The sequence below is a fragment of the Nicotiana tabacum genome, chromosome 15, assembly GCF_000715075.1.
Source record: "Nicotiana tabacum cultivar K326 chromosome 15, ASM71507v2, whole genome shotgun sequence".
Classification (NCBI taxonomy): Eukaryota; Viridiplantae; Streptophyta; class Magnoliopsida; order Solanales; family Solanaceae; genus Nicotiana; species Nicotiana tabacum.
Window position 1 is genome coordinate 87,876,708 of NC_134094.1, and position 20,274 is coordinate 87,896,981.

The 20,274-nt window shown below is 36.5% G+C and overlaps 1 non-coding gene across 1 annotated transcript; it reads right to left on the bottom strand.

Moving 5' to 3' along the window:
- Nucleotides 1–10,002: 10,002 nt before the first annotated feature.
- On the bottom strand, nt 10,003–10,197 carry LOC142170046 (U2 spliceosomal RNA). Its single transcript, XR_012699661.1, has one exon. It is a non-coding gene; the product is annotated as a U2 spliceosomal RNA (small nuclear RNA).
- Nucleotides 10,198–20,274: the final 10,077 nt, after the last annotated feature.

The window sequence follows — 20,274 nt, forward strand, 5'->3', positions numbered from 1 at the left end:
CTGATATTAGGGTGGATACCCTCAATAAATCTATCAACCCGCTCTCAAACAGTAGCAACCAAGGCTAGTGCATGCCTCGCCAAATCACTGAATCGGACCGCATACTCTGACACGGTCATAGAACCCTGGCGCAGCTGCTCAAAATTTGTGCCATGCATCTCTAAGACTCTGAGGAACATACTCCCTTCAGAACATATCTGAAAATTAAGTCCAAGTGAGTGAAAATGCCTCAGCGGGACTATCCAACTCATATGCCTGCCACCACTGGTAGGCTGCTCCTCTAAACTGGAATGTCGTGAAAGAAACCCCACTGGAATCCACAATACCCATAGTAAAAAAGATACGGTGACATTCCTCCAGAAAACCCTGAGCATCCTCTGAAGCTAAGCCGCTGAAAGTGGGAGGGTAGTACTTCTTGTACCTCTCGAGCCTGAGCTCCTCTCCCTCTGAAACTGATGCCCTAATCTCAGGCGAACTGGGACAACTGGATGCACTGGTATAACCTCTGGGTATGGTCAACTTGGGCCCGTGGTTCTGGAGTACGGGCGGCGGAGTCTGTGCTCCTCCCACAGCCTGAGATGTGGCAGGAGCAAGTGGAATCAACCTTGCCTGAGCTAGAGTGCCAAACATGCTCAAAACCTGGGCAAGAATCTCCTGAAGTGCAGGAGTAGTAACAGGCATCTCGGGTGCCTGTTCTCCAACTGGAGCTACTGGTGGCTCTGGTGCAGCAGCTCGTGCAGGTGCTCTGACTGCACCGCGTGGTCTTCCTCGGCCTCTACCCCGACCCCGGTCTCTGGCGGCTCCAATAGGGGGCGCGGGTGTCTGATCATCAGATCCAGTTGTGCATGTACTCACCATCTATAATAGAATAGAAAGATAATGGTTTAGAACTTTGAAGTCAACAATTACGCACGATAAGGAATCAAAGCAATGAATATTTTTTCTAACAATTACATAGCCTCCTGAAGATAAGTATAGACGTCTCCGTACCGATCCGCAAGACTCTACTAAACCTGCTTGTGACTCATAACACCTATGAACCTAGGGCTCTGATACCAACTTGTCATAACCCCAAATTCCCTCTGTAGGAGGTCGTGATGGCACCTAGTCTCTAAGACTAGGTAAGCCTATCAATGCGGAATAATAATAGATATCTAAAATAAATAAACTATAATTCAAACAAATTCAACTCCCAAAACCTGGTAGAAATAAGTCACAATCTTCTAAGAATTTATTCTCAATGTCTCTATATATTAGAGTCTAAATATAATAAGGAAGCGACATAACAAGAACATAAGGGGACTCTGGAGTCTGCGGACGTGGGAAGATATACCTCGAAGTCTCCATGCGTAGGTAACTCATTAGTGTCTAGGCTGATAAGATTTACCTGGATCTGCACAAAAAGATGTGAATAAGTGTAGTATGAGTACACCACAGCAGTACCCAGTAAGTGCCAAGCCTAACCTCGGTAGAGTAGTGACGAGGTCAGGTCAGGCCCTACTGAAAAATAATAATTTCATGGTAAAATATTTAACAATATTATAAAATAATATGAAAATGGAAATGAATCAAGTAGCATATCACCATTTAATTACACAAAATAATGGCAAATAATATTTCGTGGAATCAAAATAGAATTCCTTTCAACTTTAAGAAAATCACAACAAATAATCAAAGGTAACTGCAACCATAAATCAATATCAATAAGGGCACTCCTGAGGTACCGCCTCATAATCATAAATAAATTCACAATATCTCATTTCCTTATCTCACTGCGGGAGCCTTCACAATTTATTTTAAAGAAAATATTTTTCCCAAAATAGCATCCCGCGTTTTAGCCATCCTTATCACACCGCATGATTTCTAGTAATTCCCCCTACTAGCCACGCGTATCAAGCCAACTTTATCTTACCGCATGCGTTTCAATACCCAGACCTTATACCACCACATGTGTATCAATATCACAATATATCACAATTTGCACCTCAATTACCCAAATATTTTAATTTGCCAAAATAAATCAACAACAATATTTTTTCATAATAAAGAGTGCCAAAATAATTCAACAATAATATTTTTCCACAATAAAGAGCTCACGGCCCCATCATAATGAGTACGAAAATCTCACAAAATATTCGGGAATAAATAACCCAACAAAATAATATTTCTAAATTTAAATATGTTGCTTCAATACCAAATTTAAGATGTCAAATAATTCATATTAATAATATTTAGTTTAAAGAAAATCAACCTTCAAATAATGCACAGAATAAAACAAACCAAGTTTCAACTAAACAGATAAAACATTTAGCAGAAAAAGGTCAAACAAATTTAAAATATAAACATTAAATCAATGGTGAAAAATATAACAAGGAAAAATTATTTAATTAATGCGCAACAATAATCTACACAATTTAAAAACATAATCTTTTATATTTAGCCCGTGTACACACTCATTACCTCGTGTGCATGACTTTTCACACATTACAATTATCAATCCTAGGGGAAATTTTTTCCACACAAAGTTAAACAAGTCACTTACCCGACTTGCTCCAATTTAACCAAGTAGCATGCTTTTTCCTCGATTTTTCGACTCCGATCGACTCGAATCTAGTTATAATTAATTCGATGCAGTCAACAAATATTATAGGAATCAATTTCATAAGAAAATACTATATTTTTTAATAAAATCCGAAATTAGCTCAAAAATTGCTCGTGGGGCCCACGTCTCGGAATCTGGCAAAACTCACAAAATCCGACAACTCATTCAATTACGAGTCCAACCATACCATTTTCACTCAAATCTGACTCTGAATCGACACCGAAATCTCAAATATTCATTTCTATGAGATTTCTAAATGTTTCTCAAAATTTCAATATCAAAGCACTAATTAAATGGCGAAAACAATGATATATTCGTGTATATTTATCAAATCCAAGTTAGAATCACTTACCCCAATATTTTTCCTTAAAAATATATCAAAATCGCCTCTCCTCAAGCTCCAATTCGTCAAAAATGGCAAATGGGACGAAGTCCCCTATTTTATAACTTACAGATCTGCCCAGGCTGCCTTCGATCCTGGAACTCGATCATGTACCTCGATCATGTACCTCGATCATGTATCTCGATCATGTACCTCGATCATGGACCTCGATCATGTACCTCAATCATGGACCTCGGTCCTGGACCTCGGTCATGGGGCTCGATCATGGACCTCGTTCATGGACCTTGTTCATGGACCCCGATTTTGACAGATAAAGGAAAAACCAGATCAGCCAAAAAAAGAGCAAACTCAACTTCAGCAGTCTCCCAGCTTCAATCCTTGATCTGTTAACCATCCGAAACCCACCCGAGGCCCTCGAGACCTCAACCAAATACACCAACAAGCCCTAAAACATCATACGAACTTATTTGAAACCTCAAATCACATCAAACAATGCTAAAATCACAACTCACACCCCAATTCAAGCTTAATGAAACTTAAGAATTTCCAACTTCTACATTCGATGTCGAAACCTATCAAATCAAGTCTGATTGACCTCAAATTTTGCACGCAATTCATAAATAACATAATAGAGTTATAAAAATTTTCGGAACTGGATTCCGACTCCGGTATCAAAAAGTCAGCACCCCAATTTTCGAAACTGGTCCGCACAATTATGACTGCGGCCCGCACTTTTGATGGACTTGAAATGCAGAGTATTTGAACTTTGCTCCTGACCCAGCTTCTGCGGCTGCACAATTCATATGTGGACCGCACTTTGCACCATTCTCTTATGGAAATTCCTTCATAACCTGCGGCCGCAGATGATATTCTGCGGTCCGCACTTCTGAGCTTTTGTGCCTTTTTTTGTCCTTGAGTTCAGACTACTCCTTCTTGAGTTAGATTTCATCTCAGGAGTTCATCTTTCAATATTCCTGCAATTAAGCACATTTCATCAGTTTTTGGGAACATAATTAAACGCTTTTGGACTATAACGAAAGCCAAAAGGTGCTAATAAGTACTCAAAATTCCCACTTATCAACAGTCCAATTGGACGAATATTTGACTTACATTAAGGAGCATGTGGCTATCTTTGACCGACAGGTCTGAAAGTTGAGATCAAAGGATATTGCTTCAGTGAAGGTTCAATAGAGGGGTCATCCGGTCGAGAAGGCGACCTGGGATACCGAGCACAACATACAGAGTCATTATCCTCATCTATTCACCATTTCAGTTATGTCCTTATGCACGTTCGAGGACGAACGTTTATTTAAAGAGGGGGAGAATGTAACGACCCGATCGGTCATGTTGTGTAATTGCTCCCCGTTTCCTCTTTTCATGCTTCACACATGTGTGTTTATGATTTTATGACTTGCGGGGTCGGATAGTTTCGTTCTCGAAAGCTTCCGGGTTGATTTGGACCCTTGATTATTGACTTAGAAGTATAAATTAGAGAATGTTAACCAAAATTTGACTTTTGTGAAAACAACCCGGGAACTGTGTTTTTATGACTCTAATAGTTTCGTATCGTGATTTCGGACATGAGCGTATGCCCGGAGTTGATTTTAGAAGTCCGTAGGTTGATTTATATTGATTTGCCGAAATTGGGCAATTTGAAGTTGAAAAGTTTGACCGTAGGTTGACTTTTAGCTATCAAGCTCGGAATTTAATTTTGGAACTTGGAATAGGTCAGTTATGATATTTATAACTTCTCTGCAAAATTTGGTGTTGTTTGGAGTTGATTTGATTGAATTCACACGTTTAGTTGTAATTCTAAAAGTTCTTGAAAAGTTCCTTGAATTCCATGCATTTTAAAGTTTAATTCATAGTTTTAGATGTTATTTTTGTGTTTTGATCGCGTGAGCAAGTTCGTATGATGTTCTTAGACTTGTGTGGATGTTTGGTTTGGAACATTGAGGGCTCGGATAAGTTTCAGACATGTTCCGAAGTGTTTTGGACTGAAGTTGGCAGAAATATGGTGTCTGGTTCTCTGGCGTCGCAAATGCGAATACCAGGCTCGCATTTGCGAAGGTGACAAAGGAGGAGGAGTTGTCGCAAATGCAACCTCCCTTCGCATTTACGAAGTCCTCCACGGGATTTCAGCACAGTTCGCATTTGCGAACAATTGTTCGCTTTTGCGAGGGCCCTCCAGTTCGCAATTGCAAAGCTTTCATCGCAATTGCGATGTTGACTTAGGTATTCAGGGTTCGCAAATGCGACATCTGCACTTGTTAAAGGGCTAGGAGACGTGATTTTTAAACTTATTCTCTCATTGTTTAACTCTAGACTCGGTAGGAAGCAATTTGGAGAGGGATTATCATCTACAAACCTTTGGTAAGTAATTCTAATCTATTTTCGATCATATCCCATCAACGTATATTAGATTTTAACATCAAAATCATGAGAATCAAAGTGAAAATTTGTGAAACTTTGTCAAGTTTTTTAAAAAATAAGAAATTGAGTTTTGAGAGTCGATTTGAACTCGAATTTTGAAACTAATCACATATATGAACTCGTGGGATCATGGGTAGACGGAATCTACTATTGAACCCAGATTTTGACCGGGCGAGCCCCGGGTTTACTTTTATTGACTTTTTGGAAAAATGTTTAAAGATCTTAACTTTATCAATTGCAATTGAATTCCCTAATATTGTTTGATGATCTTGAGTCGATTTTGGTTAGATTTTGACCATGTGGAGATAGATTTTAAGGGAAAAGCTATTTATGAGTGTTGAATCGTCTATGATTCTTGATTATGCAAGGCAGTACCTCGGTTTTGATTTTATTATACACGAGGTGGTACCTCCTTGTGATTCTTGCTGCTTATTTCATGTTGCAAAGTGTTTTGGTGGGAATATTTCTTGTTGTTTCATCCTTTATTGTTCTAGCAGTTGTTGTCCGTACATCATCATTGTAGCCCCTTTAGTTGCTTCTTGTATGCTATTTCCATTGTTGATTTTTGGTACTAGTTCATGTTATTATCTTATTTCGTATCAGTTGCTTCTTCACTTTCCATTACATATCTGTATTATATTTTTATACTGTTTATTTATATCCTAGTAGGTATCTTGACCTGGTCTCGTCACTACTCTACTGAGGTTAGGCTTGATACTTACTGGGTACCATTGTGGTGTACTCATACTATACTTCTGCACATTTTTTTTTGTGTTGATCCAAGTACGTCTGCTCGTGTCGGTCGTTAGAGAGTACCTGTTAGCTGCTTTATCGGAGACTTCAAAGATGTCTGTTCGGCATCCGCAGGGCTCGGAGTCACCTTCCCTTATTCTCATTTACTGTTGTACTTACTTTCGGACAGTGATGTAGTAGTACTCTAGTTATACCCTGTAGAGCTATGACTCAGTTCCACCGGTGTTGGGGAGCGTATAGTTAAAACTATGTTTGTATTGCAAGGTTATATCAGTATTCAGTTTTGTTTAGTATTTTAATAATTTTTTCTGCCAAGTTATTGTTATTTGTTAGCATTACGATATTTTACGGAGAGAAATTAGGGTCGTGACACTAATATAAGAAAAAGGTTTACACTAAATAAACTCAGAAACCACTGCAAGGGCCTTTTAGATTTATGCCATATGGACCATAATATAATCCATGGCTGAGATCTATTCAAATCTCATAATTGTCGAAAGAACTAAAAAGGGCAATATTTATACTAACGGCACTAGTTAAAAATGAACCCACGTTCTCTCTTCTTTTCTTTTTTCTTTTAACACGTTTCTTACGTTTAAACCGCAAACTAAAGCAAATGTACCAAACAAACAACTAACAAAAATCAGTACCAAATTTATTTACTTTTTACTAATCCAGCTCCAGAAATGTTTGCCATCTCACATGGTTGCAAAACCTCCAAATGATCATTATTCACAAAGACACGTGCTCAGGCTTATGGCTGCTTATCGGGCGGATTGGACGGTTAATTACTCTTAACGGTTTGGCTTAACGGTTATCGGCTTTTAAATGTATTAATCCGCTAGTCACCCGATAAGATATCGGGCGGATTGGTATCGGTTTAGTTCTTATCGGGCGGTTTATCGGTCTAATTCAATCTATATTGCGTGCGTTAATTATTTGTTGACCGCCTAGCATACAAATTCAGAATAGAAAATTACACATTGAGTCCAGACATACATGTATGTTAACGCCTACATAAGAATGATATAGTGTGTGATGTGGTATAGAGTGAAAAAAGTAGAACACATTGTAGTTTACATTACATCCCAAAGTAGACTATGATATGATGTAATTAAGGAAAAAGTAGTTCTAATGGATATGCCACTGTAACTCTTGCTAGATATAACATGGATCATACAAGGATATCAAATTTCATTGAGATAATTATGTGATTGCCTGGGTTTAGATGTAAAGGAATAATTTCAGTAGTTTAGCTCATTAAATATAATGGTATCTAAGCTTTTATTAATTTATTCATAGCACAAACGAAGCAAAATTACAATAAATGTGCGGTCCTTCCCTTTGTTTCTTGTTCATTTCTCTTAGAAAGGTAACAATATATTAATAATTAACACAAAGGCTATGCTGGAGCCATATTTACAATTTTAAAAAGCAAAAATATGAGCTTGCTCTTCATACTAGGGCACTAAGATAGAGTGCTGGAAGCCTGGAAGTCGACGAGATAGAGTATTGCGGGTGGCTGCTGGAGTGCTGGTTGAATTTCTAGTGAAGCTGGTTGAATTATGGTCGAATAAAGAGAACCATAATTCTGCTGGTGGCTGCTTGCTGAAGTTTAGGCATTAGGGTTCTCATTATTTAGGAATTAGGCGTTAGAACTTAGAGATAGAGTACCGGAAGAAGTGGAAGGGTTTTTGATATTTTATATATATATATATATATATATATATATATATATATATATATATATATATATATATATATATATATATATACTTAACGGGTTAACGGATTATCCGTTAAGAAAATTGAATAATCCGCCCCCAAACCGATAAGCTGTTAATAAAAAAAATTCAATCCGTTCCCCGTCCGTTAAACCGTTAACCCGATATCAATAAGCCATTAAGCTTCGATTTCGGTTCGGTTTTCGGTTTCGATTCAGTTTTGAACACCCCTACTCAGGCTGCAATGTATTCAAATCTAAAATGTAAAACACAATTAAAGTTTCATACTTAACCAAAACGTTTTGCCATAGTCGTGGGAATAGGAGTACTATCGTGAATAACAACAGTACTTCACTTAATTAAGTACATTTATAAAATGTTTAGTATAGCAAATAGGTTCTTTGACGGGTCAAAAAAGTCGGGAAGCCGATGCTCGCATCTTAATTTCTTTGTTGAGAAAATTCATTTTGCATGGCAAATGCTTTATTTTGCATTGCAGTAAATAGAAGAGTGAACGTGAGTTCTTTTTTTAACTAGTGTCGTTAATTAATATAAATATTGCCCTTTTTAGTTCTTTTTACAATTATGAGATTTGAATAGATCTCAGTCATGAATTATATAATGGTCCACATGGCATAAATCTAAAAGGCCATTGAATATTACTTGAGGTAATTGTACTTGACTGGATCTTTTTTCGCTAATATGTGTCAAAAAGTGGTTTAAAAAAGAAGTCCATATTTAAGAGGCTTGTCAAGAATCTTCCGAGGTATTGACTGTTTATTTTGCAACCAGGAAGCTGAACACAAATACTAGCGTTGAAGTCTTGAGGGTATAGAAAATGATTGTTGTTATTATTATTGTGAGGAAAGGAACTACTAAGTTATTCTTTCACTTGGAACCATCCAATTTTAACAGTACTTTGCATTTGTCACAACTAGGAACAACATCTCACTTTCTCAACAGAATTCATTACTTAAATGGTCACTCAATCATCCGAAATTGTCTAGTTAAGTTATCTTTTTTTTTTAACATGAAAATCACTAAACTATGCGTATAACACTCAGAAGATCACCCAACTAGATTTTTCAAACTTTTGATTGTCAAATACCTATTTTACCCTCTAAACTATCAACTTTTATCTTCTTTCTTTATTTTGTAAAGATATTATTATTTTTTTCTTGTTAATCTACATTGTGGACTTATCTATATTTTAAAAACTTAGTTTTCTAGCTTATATAATGTTTGAATAATAATGTAATTGAGCATAATTTTCAAGAACATATAATGTATATTATTCAATACCTTTATTTTAAATAATTATTTTTTATATTACATGCATGGAATATATATTTTACAACTTTTATTTTCTTTCATCTCAATTGTGTAAACATTATTTTGAATTTTTGTTGTGAATATCAAATTATTATTAAGAATAAATTGTTTTGATTAATTCTTTTACTATGCTCGATTTTTTATTATTTCAACATTATATATGCTTATATACTATTTTTATTTTTTCAATTTATAAATAAAATTTATTCATTATAGGTAAGTCCATAATATAAATTAAAAAAGAAAAAATCATAATATTAAAAGTTTAAAAAAATAAAAAGAAAACAAAAATTGCTAATTTAGAGGATAGAATAGGTAAATGGTAAACAAACGTTTGAGAAATCTAGTTGAATGACCTTCTGAGTGCTATAGACATAGTTAAGTAACTTTGCTATTGCAAACGAAAAAGATGACTTTAATAGTTAATTTCGGATAGTTGAGTGATCATTTAAGTAATGGATTTTTTCTTAGTAGTTACCAATAGTTTTTGAAATTAATTGTGTTTTGTTGTACTCTTTCTTTCGCTACTTAATAATAGTTGATGTCATATCTTCTATGTTTCTACATGTTAGAAATAGTAAAAATATCCTTCTATTTTATGGAGAGAAAAAAATAAAAGCATTATATAATGGTCTCGAAACATAGATTTTGTGTTTAAAATCTTATCTAGTACATTATTTTCATTACTATCTTTGTTAGCAACTTTTAACAGTGTAAAACAAAATCGGGAACACAGATCGGTTTAAGAAAAAATAGATTCAACTAGACTGCTAAAGACTCTCAAACTAGAAATCCAAAATATTCAACTAGATTTGGTGAGGTGTACCAGGCCTCGGCTGTAATGCGACTCTCAAACGACACGCAAACGCCCAGATAGCAAGCTACCTTGGAGCTTTTTTTTAAAAAAAAATTGAGTTAATATCGTACAAACTGATCCATATATCAAATATTAAGCTGATAAGAAGAAATACTTCACTTGATGTCACGACCCAAAATCCCACCACAGGAGTCGTGATGGCACATAATCTCTAAAACTAGGTAAGCCGATTTTCATTGCATTTTTGAAGCCATTTTTTAAAAATAAATAAATAAATAATCAAAACTAACAGCGAAAATAATTACAATATACAACCTCCCAAGACTGGTAGTACTGAGTCACGAACTCTAACTGAATACATAAAATGATCACGAGGACCGAATATACAATACTGTTTGATTACAAGTTAACAGTACAATGGAATGAAAGGACTCCAAGGGACTATGACGACCAAGCAGGTCTACCTTGAATCCTTACGATCTCGCTTTAACTCTGCTCACGTCTGTTATCTTCAATGCATGGCTCTGCATAAAATGTGTAGAAGTGTAGAGTGAGCACACCACAGCGGTGCCCAGTAAGTATCAAGACTAACCTCAATGGAGTAGAGACGAGGTACAGTCAATACACTCACTAGTCTAATACCCTGTGCAATATAGCAGTATACAATAGTACCGAAAAATAACTAGCAATGATAACAACAACTCAACCAGTGATATCACAACAAGGCAACATAAAACAACCAATGATATGTACATTAAGACAATAAGATTACCATATAATATTGCTCAACAATTAATAAAATATAATTATACCCAGTTAAATCAAGTTCATCAATTAATTATCTTTCACATATAATTCTTACGAATTAAAATCATTTCAAATAAATATTTTGAATATAATTCTTTCGATTAAAAAGTCACCATGTGACACCTCATTTCAAAATCATAAAAATACGGGTCTCAACTCATTTTCATGTTTTTCATAAACACGGGTCTCAACCCATTTTTCATATCTCTATGGCACTTCATGCCCATAATTAAATCATCATATTTCTCCGGCACCTCATGCCCTCATTTCATATCTCAACTGCACGGACAACTCACGTGCCAATAACCTCAATGTATATAAGATCCACATGATCAATTTATTTTACAATAAAGTAAGGTTAGAAAATCTTTAAATCAAGTAAGAAATCAATAAATGAATGAATTTATTTTAGAATCATTTGGGTGGAGAAAATAACATTTTAAATAAAATAAAACATCAGATAAACTACCGATTTGGATAAAATTTTTATTAAATTTAAAACATATTAGAAATTTTCTTTTATTTAAAAATAACCCAATCATCAAAACAAGTACAACCCAAAAATACAAAGTCTCATTCGAAAAAGTCGAGGTCAACACAATACCTCAAGAAATACAAAACACTTAATATTAGGTGAAATAAAACATCACGAAAAATACAAGAATTTACAAATTTCGAAAAAATAAAATAACCAAAGGCAAGTGCAGCCATAGAGAAATATCAACAAAAGGGCAATTCCGAGGTACCACCTCGTAGTCCCAAATCATAAATAAATTTACAATATCTCATTTTCTTATATCACCGCGGGAGCCTTCACATTTAATTTTGAAGAAATAATTTTTTCCGAAATAGCATCCCGCGTTTTTAGCCACCCTTATCACACCGCATAGCTTCTAGTAGTTCCCCTACTAGCCACGTATTTCAAGCCACCCTTATCTCACCGCATGCGTTTCAACACCCTGACCTTATATCACCGCATGCATATCAATAGTTCCCCTACTAGCCACGCGTTTCAAGCTACCCTTATCTCACCGCATGCGTATCAATATCACAATATTTCACAAATCGCACCTCAAGTGCCCAAATATCACATCATAATACAACTTGTACCTCAAGTGCCCAAATATTACAGCATTTCATAAATTGCACATCAACTGCTCAAATCTTACAACATATCACAGATTGCACATCAAGTGCTCAATCTTACAACATATCACAGATTGTGCATCAAGTGCTCAAATCTTACAACATATCACAAATTGCACATCAGGTGTTCAAATCTTATAACATATCACAAATTGCACATCAAGTGCTCAAATATTACAACTTGACACAGAAATCAACAATACATTATTTCCCACAATAAGGAGCCCATGGCTCGACCATAAGGTGCAAATCACCCAAAAACAATCAATAGAGATAGAAATTACTCAACATAAAGCAAAGTCTTCATTAAATTCAAATTTTCAATAATTATATAAACACCACTTCTTAAGCTCATTTAATTAATTATTTGCAGAGAAAAAAAATCTAAAATAAAATTAAATTCCAATAATTATCAACCAGCAATATCACGAAATTTCATAAATAATCAAATAACAATCACATCACATTGTCATATAACAACAGAGTCAACAACAAGGGTTTAGGCACGACAAGTAGATGATTAAATATATGCCAATAATTGTCCAATTTACTACACAATATGCTCAAGACTTTAACCCAATAAAATTTGTACATATAAACTAAGTACGTATTCGTCACCTCGCATACATGATTTTCAAGTACCCAAATTGCACATAAGACTCAATGCCTAAGGGAAATTTCCCCCACTCGAGGTTAAGCAAGACACTTACCTTTTTGAAGTTAGGCCGATATTCCAAAATAGCCTTCTTGCTTGAATTGGCCTCCGGGCGGCTCAAATCTATCCAAATTAATTGTATAACTTCATTAAAATTCATCAAAAATAATTCCAGATAATAATACGTCGACTTAAAATTTTATTCTAAAAACTCAACAAAAGTCAACGCGGGACCCGCCTCTCGGAACCCGACATAATTTTTATGAAATCCGTACACCCATTCCGATACGAATTCAACCATACCAATTTTATCAAATTCTAATAACAACTCGACTTCCAAATCTTAAATTTTTGTTTTTGAAAGATTTTACAAAAATCTTGATTTTTCCTCCATTAAATCCGAATTAAATGATGGATTCAAAGACATAATCATGGAAATCAATCAAAACTGGAAAAGAATCACTTACCCCAAATACCCACGCAAGAATCTCTCCAAAAATCGCCTTCTACCGAGCTTCAAAATAGATTTTGAGTTATGAACTCAAACCCCCATTTTAGGGACTTTTAATTCTGCCCAGATAGGCCTTCTTCGCGTTCGTGACCATTGCTTCGCGTTCGCGAAGGCCAAAAAAACTCGCTGCCTCAATTTCTTCTTCGCGTTTGCGTTACAAATGTCGGGTTTGCAAAGGCCTGCCGGGCATATCATCGCATTCGCGTTCAAGCTCTCGCGTTCGCGATGCACTCAGGTCCTACTGCTTCGCATTTGCGATTGAAGCTTCGTGTTCGCGAAGGCTGATGGCTCCAGGCCCAGTCCCCTCCTTCCTTCTACGCATTCGCGACTGGCCCCTCGCGTTCGCGTAGGTTCTTCAGGCATACCTTCGCGTTCGCGAGACCTCCTTCACGTTCGCGAAGGCTAAATTTCAGCAACCTCAAAACTTTTCTTCGCGTTCGCGAAGAAGGAAATCAGATACCAGATACAGCAGTTCCGAAACAGCCCAAAATGATCTGAAACCACTCCGAAATACACCCGAGGCCCCTGGGACCTCAACCAAATACACCAACAAGTCCTAAAATATTATACGAACTTAGTCGAATTCTCAAATCACCTCAAACAATATCAAAACGATGAATCGCACCACAAATCAAAATCTATGAACTTTGAACTTTCAAATTCTATAACTTGTGCCGAAACATATCAAATCAATCTGGAATGACTTCAAATTTTGCACACAAGTCATAATTGATATTATGGACCTACTCCAACTTCCGAAATCGAATTTCGACCCAGATATCAAAAAGTCAACCCCCCGGTCAAACTTCCCAAAAATTCAATTTTCGGCATTTCAAACTTAATTCCACTGCGGACCTCCAAATAATTTTCCGGACACGCTCCCAAGTCCAAAATCATCATACAGAGCTATTGACATCATTAAAATTCCATTCCGGAGTCGTTTGCTTAGAAGTCAACTCTCTGGTCAACTCTTTCCATTTAAGCTTCAAATTAAGGATTGTTCTTTTAATTTAATTCTGAATCTTTAGTAAATCAAACTCTACCACACCCGCGGGTCATAATACATATTGCGAAGCTGCTCGAGACCTTAAGTCACTGAACGGGGCGTTAATTCTTAAAATGACAAATCGGGTCGTTACATTCTCCACCTCTTAAATAAACGTTCGTCCTCAAACGTGCTAAGAATCTTTCTGAGGACTTTAAATTACTGAGTATATTCTTGCACAGATACTTGTGAGTGATTTTATATTTCCGCAATTTAACACGGGTCCGACAACAACATCTCGATTGAGATTATTTCTTCTCTCCATTCTTATAAGCTTTAAAGCAAAAATCCCTAATTTTTCAATCATTTCCAAAAATGCCTGAATTCTCACAACAACGCACAGCATTAGTCTCAACTAGCTATAGCAACTCGTGCCTATGCACATATAAATTTCCTCAATAGTGTTGAAGTAACTCAAAACTTTTTCTGGGGTGTTATATTATTCCCCGCTTAGGATCATTTGCCCTCAAACACATAACATATTTATCTCTTCTTTTGCAAATTCTCAATCCTCAAAATTTTACTAACTCCCAAATTTTTCAGAAATTTCGGTAGAGTCTCCCTTGTAATTGGGCTTATCCACCTGGCAGAGTAACACCCAAACAATTCCTAACAACATATCCACAACCCAATAAAATACCACAGGTTATATATTAATAACATTAATCTCAGCATTGCCTTATCATAATGATATCAGGACATGAAGTACATCATATGTATACTCATCACCACATCTATGATCTTAAAAGTTATTCATAATTATTTCCATCATCATCAATTAATCTCAAATTAACCACCACCTCGTTTTGAATTTTCACAACACTAACAACAGAACGTAAAGCATGAAGACCTCATGATTACTTACTCGGATTAATGAGTCACATTTAACGCTACCTGGGCACTCACCTCATAGGCTAAAACTCAATGTTTACAGCATGAAAATGACTGAATATAAACAGAAAAATATACAAGAATTATCAAATAAGCCTAACAGGTATGACTCCCTATTAATATTATTGTACAAATTAATTTTACAAAGGGATAATTTTAAACTCATAAATATTTCACCACAAGGACCTCGTCCTTACATAACTTCCACCGCGGCTTGCAGCCCAATTTAAATATTTCACATCGTGTAAAAATGCGAGGATCTCGCCCTCAAATCCGAATCACAATTTTGTTGCACATTGTGCCAACTGAAATTTTTCAATTTCCTTTCTTTCTTCTTTTCAATATATTTCATAAACAATTTTCACAACATATAATGAACCCTCATACCGGTAGGGCGTATAATTCATAAAAATTGAAATCAATTATTCCGAAATACATTAAACCCACTGTATTAAATAAGAAATTTTTGCTTTTGGACTTATAGCCCTCAATGGTGCACAAAAATAAAGTGACAGACATAGGTTCACATATTTAAATCTCCCATCAGGGATACACATATAAGTGGGTCACAGTTACGAAGCTCACCCATAAGTAGAGCATAATAGGAGGACTCACCTCAATATTCAGAACCGAATCAAATTAAGAAAAATATCCTTTTATAATAAAAATCAAGATCTTACCTGTAACATTGGGCCTCTACCTCTTAGGCGCACACTACCCGCCTGTCCTCCACCTCTAGCTGACTGTGCATGTGGAGTATCAACTGGAATAAAGCTTGTGGCTGGAGTGTTCAGATGAAATCCACCCCTCCCAAGTCTGGGACAATCTCTCATGATATGCCTAGTATCACCACACTCATAACAACCCCTCTGAGGTCACGGCTGCTCGTACTGAGTCTGTACCGGATAACTAGAATAACCACTGTAAGAATCTCGTGTCGGTGATACACTGTAAACTGGAGCACTCTGAATAATCTGATCTGCGTACCGAGCTGACCGACTGCTCGAGCCTCCGCTATAATGGGTTCTAGCTGAACAGTAAAACCCACTGAACTCTCCAGATCTTCGAGACCTTTTGGCCTCCTTAGACTCCCTCTCCTCGCCTAAAACACCCTCAATCTTCCTTGCAATCTCCACTACTTGTTGAAATGGAGCATCGGTTTGCAACTCTCTAGCCATACATATTTTAATATCATAATCGATCCCCTCAACGGATCTGCGGACCCGTTCTCTGATTATAGGAACTAAGATAGGTGCATGACGGGCTAACTCACTGAACCTGATAGCATATTCTAACACTGTCATAGTGCCCTGACGCAACCATTCAAACTCTGTGCGCCACACATCTCTGAGAGTCTGGGGAACAAACTCTTTCAAGAACATTTCCGAAAATTGAGCCCAAGTTGGTGGTGTGGCATCGGCTGGTCTACCTTCTTCATAGATTTACCATCACTGATACGTTGCGCCTGTGAGTTAAAATGTAGTAAAGGCAAATCCGCTCACCTCCACAATACCCATGGTGCGGAGAATACGGTGATAATTTTCTAGAAATTCTTATGCATCCTCTGTAGATATGCCACTGAAAGTTGGTGGATCGTATTTCTTAAACCTTTCAAGTCTCTTTTGTTCTTCTTCTGATGCCTCGGTCCTCACCTCAGGCCGAACCAGAATAACAAGTTGTACCGGTTCTACACCCGGAACCTGACCAACATGAACCTGCTGCTCCGGAGTTGTGATAGGAGTCTGAGCTACTCCCCCAATCTGCTGAATGTTTGGTGCAACAGAGATCAATCCCGTCTGAGTTAATGTACCAAACATACTCAGGAACTGTGCCAAATTCTCCTGAAGTCCGAGGGTAACAACAGGTGCTTCTGGTACCTGTCCCCCAACTAAGGGTGGCAAGTGGACCGGTCCAGGCCCGGGACCGCGGGCCAAACGGGCTAAACGGGCCAGGACCGTTTGGCCCGATTTTAGCGGGCCTGGGCTGGTCTCGTGGGCCGATCCTATGATTTGGGCCCGTCAGGTCCGGGACCGTTTGGCCCGCTAGGGCCCGGGACCGACCCGGTCCCTTAGCGGGCCTAGCGGGCCCAACAGCTATTTTTTTTTAAAAAAATTTATTTTATTTTATTTTATTTTTAAAAAAAAAACGTTGGACTGTCAAAAATAGCCGTTGGGCTGTCAAAAATAGCCGTTGGCTATTTATGAAATAGCCATTTAACCCCTCAACTTTGTTTTAATCCCAAACTTTTTATAATTACATTTTTTCCCTATTTTCAACTATAAATACCCCATCATTCTTTATTTTTTTTGACAAAATCATCAATCTATCACAATCTCTCTCTAATTTTCTTCTATAATTGCTACTATTGCTTACTTTATTGTTACAATTTGTGAAACAATTGTAAAGTTGGTGAATTGAAGTCTTCAACGATAATCAATTTCCAACAAGTTGTTCGTCAATTCGATAAACTTGTTCCAACTCTTAAGTTTTAATATTATAATTTTGTTTATTTTATTTATTTTCTATTACTTTATTAATTAAGATGACTTCCTTAAAAAAAAATTTGGTAAAAATAAGGAAAAATTCAAGAGTGACGAATCTAGTGCTCAATTTGTTCCTCCCCTACTGCCCTGGGCTCCCCGAACCAAACTCCATATACACCTGCTATTCTTGATAGCGATAATAGTTTATTACAATTTACTAAAAGTCAATTTTGCCATAATATTAGATCTGGTGAACAATTAGACCATGAATTAATGAATGCTCTTTATTCTAATCCAACTATTAATGAAAATAATGACGAGGAAATAGATTTTGATGAAACTCAACCGGATGATGATACACCAACTAGTCCTGCTCTTGATGTTAACCCAACTAGTGGTAACCCTGCTAATCCAAATGATGCCCCATTTGATACTCCTGTTACTACCCCTACTTTTTCTAGACAACCTAGCAAACGGACGGAAACATCTCCCGTTTGGCCATTTTTTACTCAACTAATTCCAGAAAATAAGGCTAAGTGTAAAACTTGTGGCACGGAGTTAGTTTTTAAATATTTTGGATCGCGGGGGGGGGGGGGGGGGGGGGGGACGGGAACTTTGGCTAGACACATAATGAAACACCCTCAAGATAAAGTGAGATATCTTCATCTGAAAGCTTTGGCCGAGGGGAAAAGTTTACCTACTCCTAGTATTTAGTGATATTTTTCATGTTAGATGTATTTGTCATATTTACCATTTAATTGTGGGTGATGGTATGAGAATTTTAAATATTGAAATTAAAAAGGTTAAAATGGCTCTTAATTGGCTTTTTTATTCAAACCGTAGAAGTAGACTTAGAGAATATTTTAAAAGATGCGATGAATTTGGCCTAAGAGAAAGAAAGGTTCCTAAACCTTGTCCAACTAGATGAAATTACGTGTATGAAAGTTTGGTTGTTGCATATGAATATAGAAACCCCATAAACTCAACATTTAATGCACATGTAAGTGATGATGATGAGCACCTTACAAATGGGGATTGGGCTAATGTTAAAATACTTGTAGAATTTTTAGAAAAATTTCATATTGCTACAAATGAATTTTCTGGGCAATATTATCCTACTATTTCTAACTGTTTAGTTTATATTGCAGAACTTGCAAATTTGTTTGCTCATTTTTCAGAGGGTGGGGAAATTTATAAACTTGCTATTGATTCTATGAGAAAAAAGTTTAAAAAATATTTTTTCCCTATTCCCCCTATTTATGGTGTTTCTGCTTTGTTAAATCCTTGTATGAAATTAGGAGGTCCTCATTTTTGGTATGAAACTGTTTATAATGGTTTAGCACTTAAAGATGAGGAATTGTCTCAACTTCCGGAAACAATAGCCTCAATTAGAATAAATGCTCAAACTATTTTTAATACTTATCAAGTTGCATTAAATCATGCTAGACCAAATGTTCCAACTCATTCTTCTTCTGATTCTCAATCATCTAAAAGAACTGCGGGAGTAAGAGCACTTAGTGCTTGGGCGGGGTTTAGGGGTTCTCAAGGTTCTAGTAGTAGTGATTTTTCACAACTAAATGAGCTTGAAGTTTATTTGTCGCAGGGAATTGAGGAAGTGAATCTCGACGGTTCCTTTAATCTTTTGGAATGGTGGAAAGACAAAGAAAAACACTTTCCGATTCTTTCAAGGATGGCCCGAGAGATTTTAACTATTCAAGCTTCAACAGTGGCATCAGAGAGCGCTTTCAGTCAAGCAAGACTTCAACTCGGTGATTATAGAGCGTCTATAAGGGAGAGTTTGGAAAAATCAGTACTTTTCAGAGATTGGATCCGGTCGGAAAGAAGAAATTTTGGACTTGCTGAATTACAACCAGATGAAGACGAAGCTTACGAAGAAATGCTAGCTGAACTTGCGGAGGATGTTGCTTCGCCCGGAAGTGGCGATGACCAAGCAACTTTTCCGCCACCACCAACGGAAATTCCTCCGGACCTTGATAGATTTATGAAGTTTGTAAGAGATACCATGTAACTTGTATGAATAAAAATTAGTATGTATTATGTAACTTATATTTTGGCACATCTTGATTAGTTTCTTTTTCTTCTCAATGGTGGTATTAGCACCTTGTTGTGCTCATTCCATAGGGGGATGAAGACTAAGAAAGATATTGCCATATTTTTTAAGTTTTCTATGGTAAGTTCTTTAATAGCTTATATGAAGTTAGGACCACAAACCTCTATAAATATTCAAGGGCTTTCATGTTTTTCTTGTCACATTTTACAATTGAATATTACATCAGTGAGTTGGTTTTCCTTTGCTTATTATACTTCTGAGTCTAATTATTACAATTAGAATATCGTATATATAATAACTAAAACTTTTTTTTTGGTTTTTTTCAGTGATTAACTGTGATTTTTTGTCTTTTAGTTTCAGAAAATATATAGGAATGGCCTCGTCATCAACCTCGTCTGATGATAACATTGACAAGAGGCGTGCGATTTGTACGGAATTGGATGAACTGAGACACAACTTGAGAGATATTGATTCTCGTATGCGTGAGATTATGGCACGAGGCAGTGTTGATCAGTTATTTGTGATCATGAATGTACGTACTGCTTATCTGAAAATTGAAGGTGAGCTTCATCAAGATGAACAAATATACCCTTAACCCAAAACACAATTCCATTTGCAAATAACAACTTTCTATAATCTTTCTAGGGAAAAGATATATAAA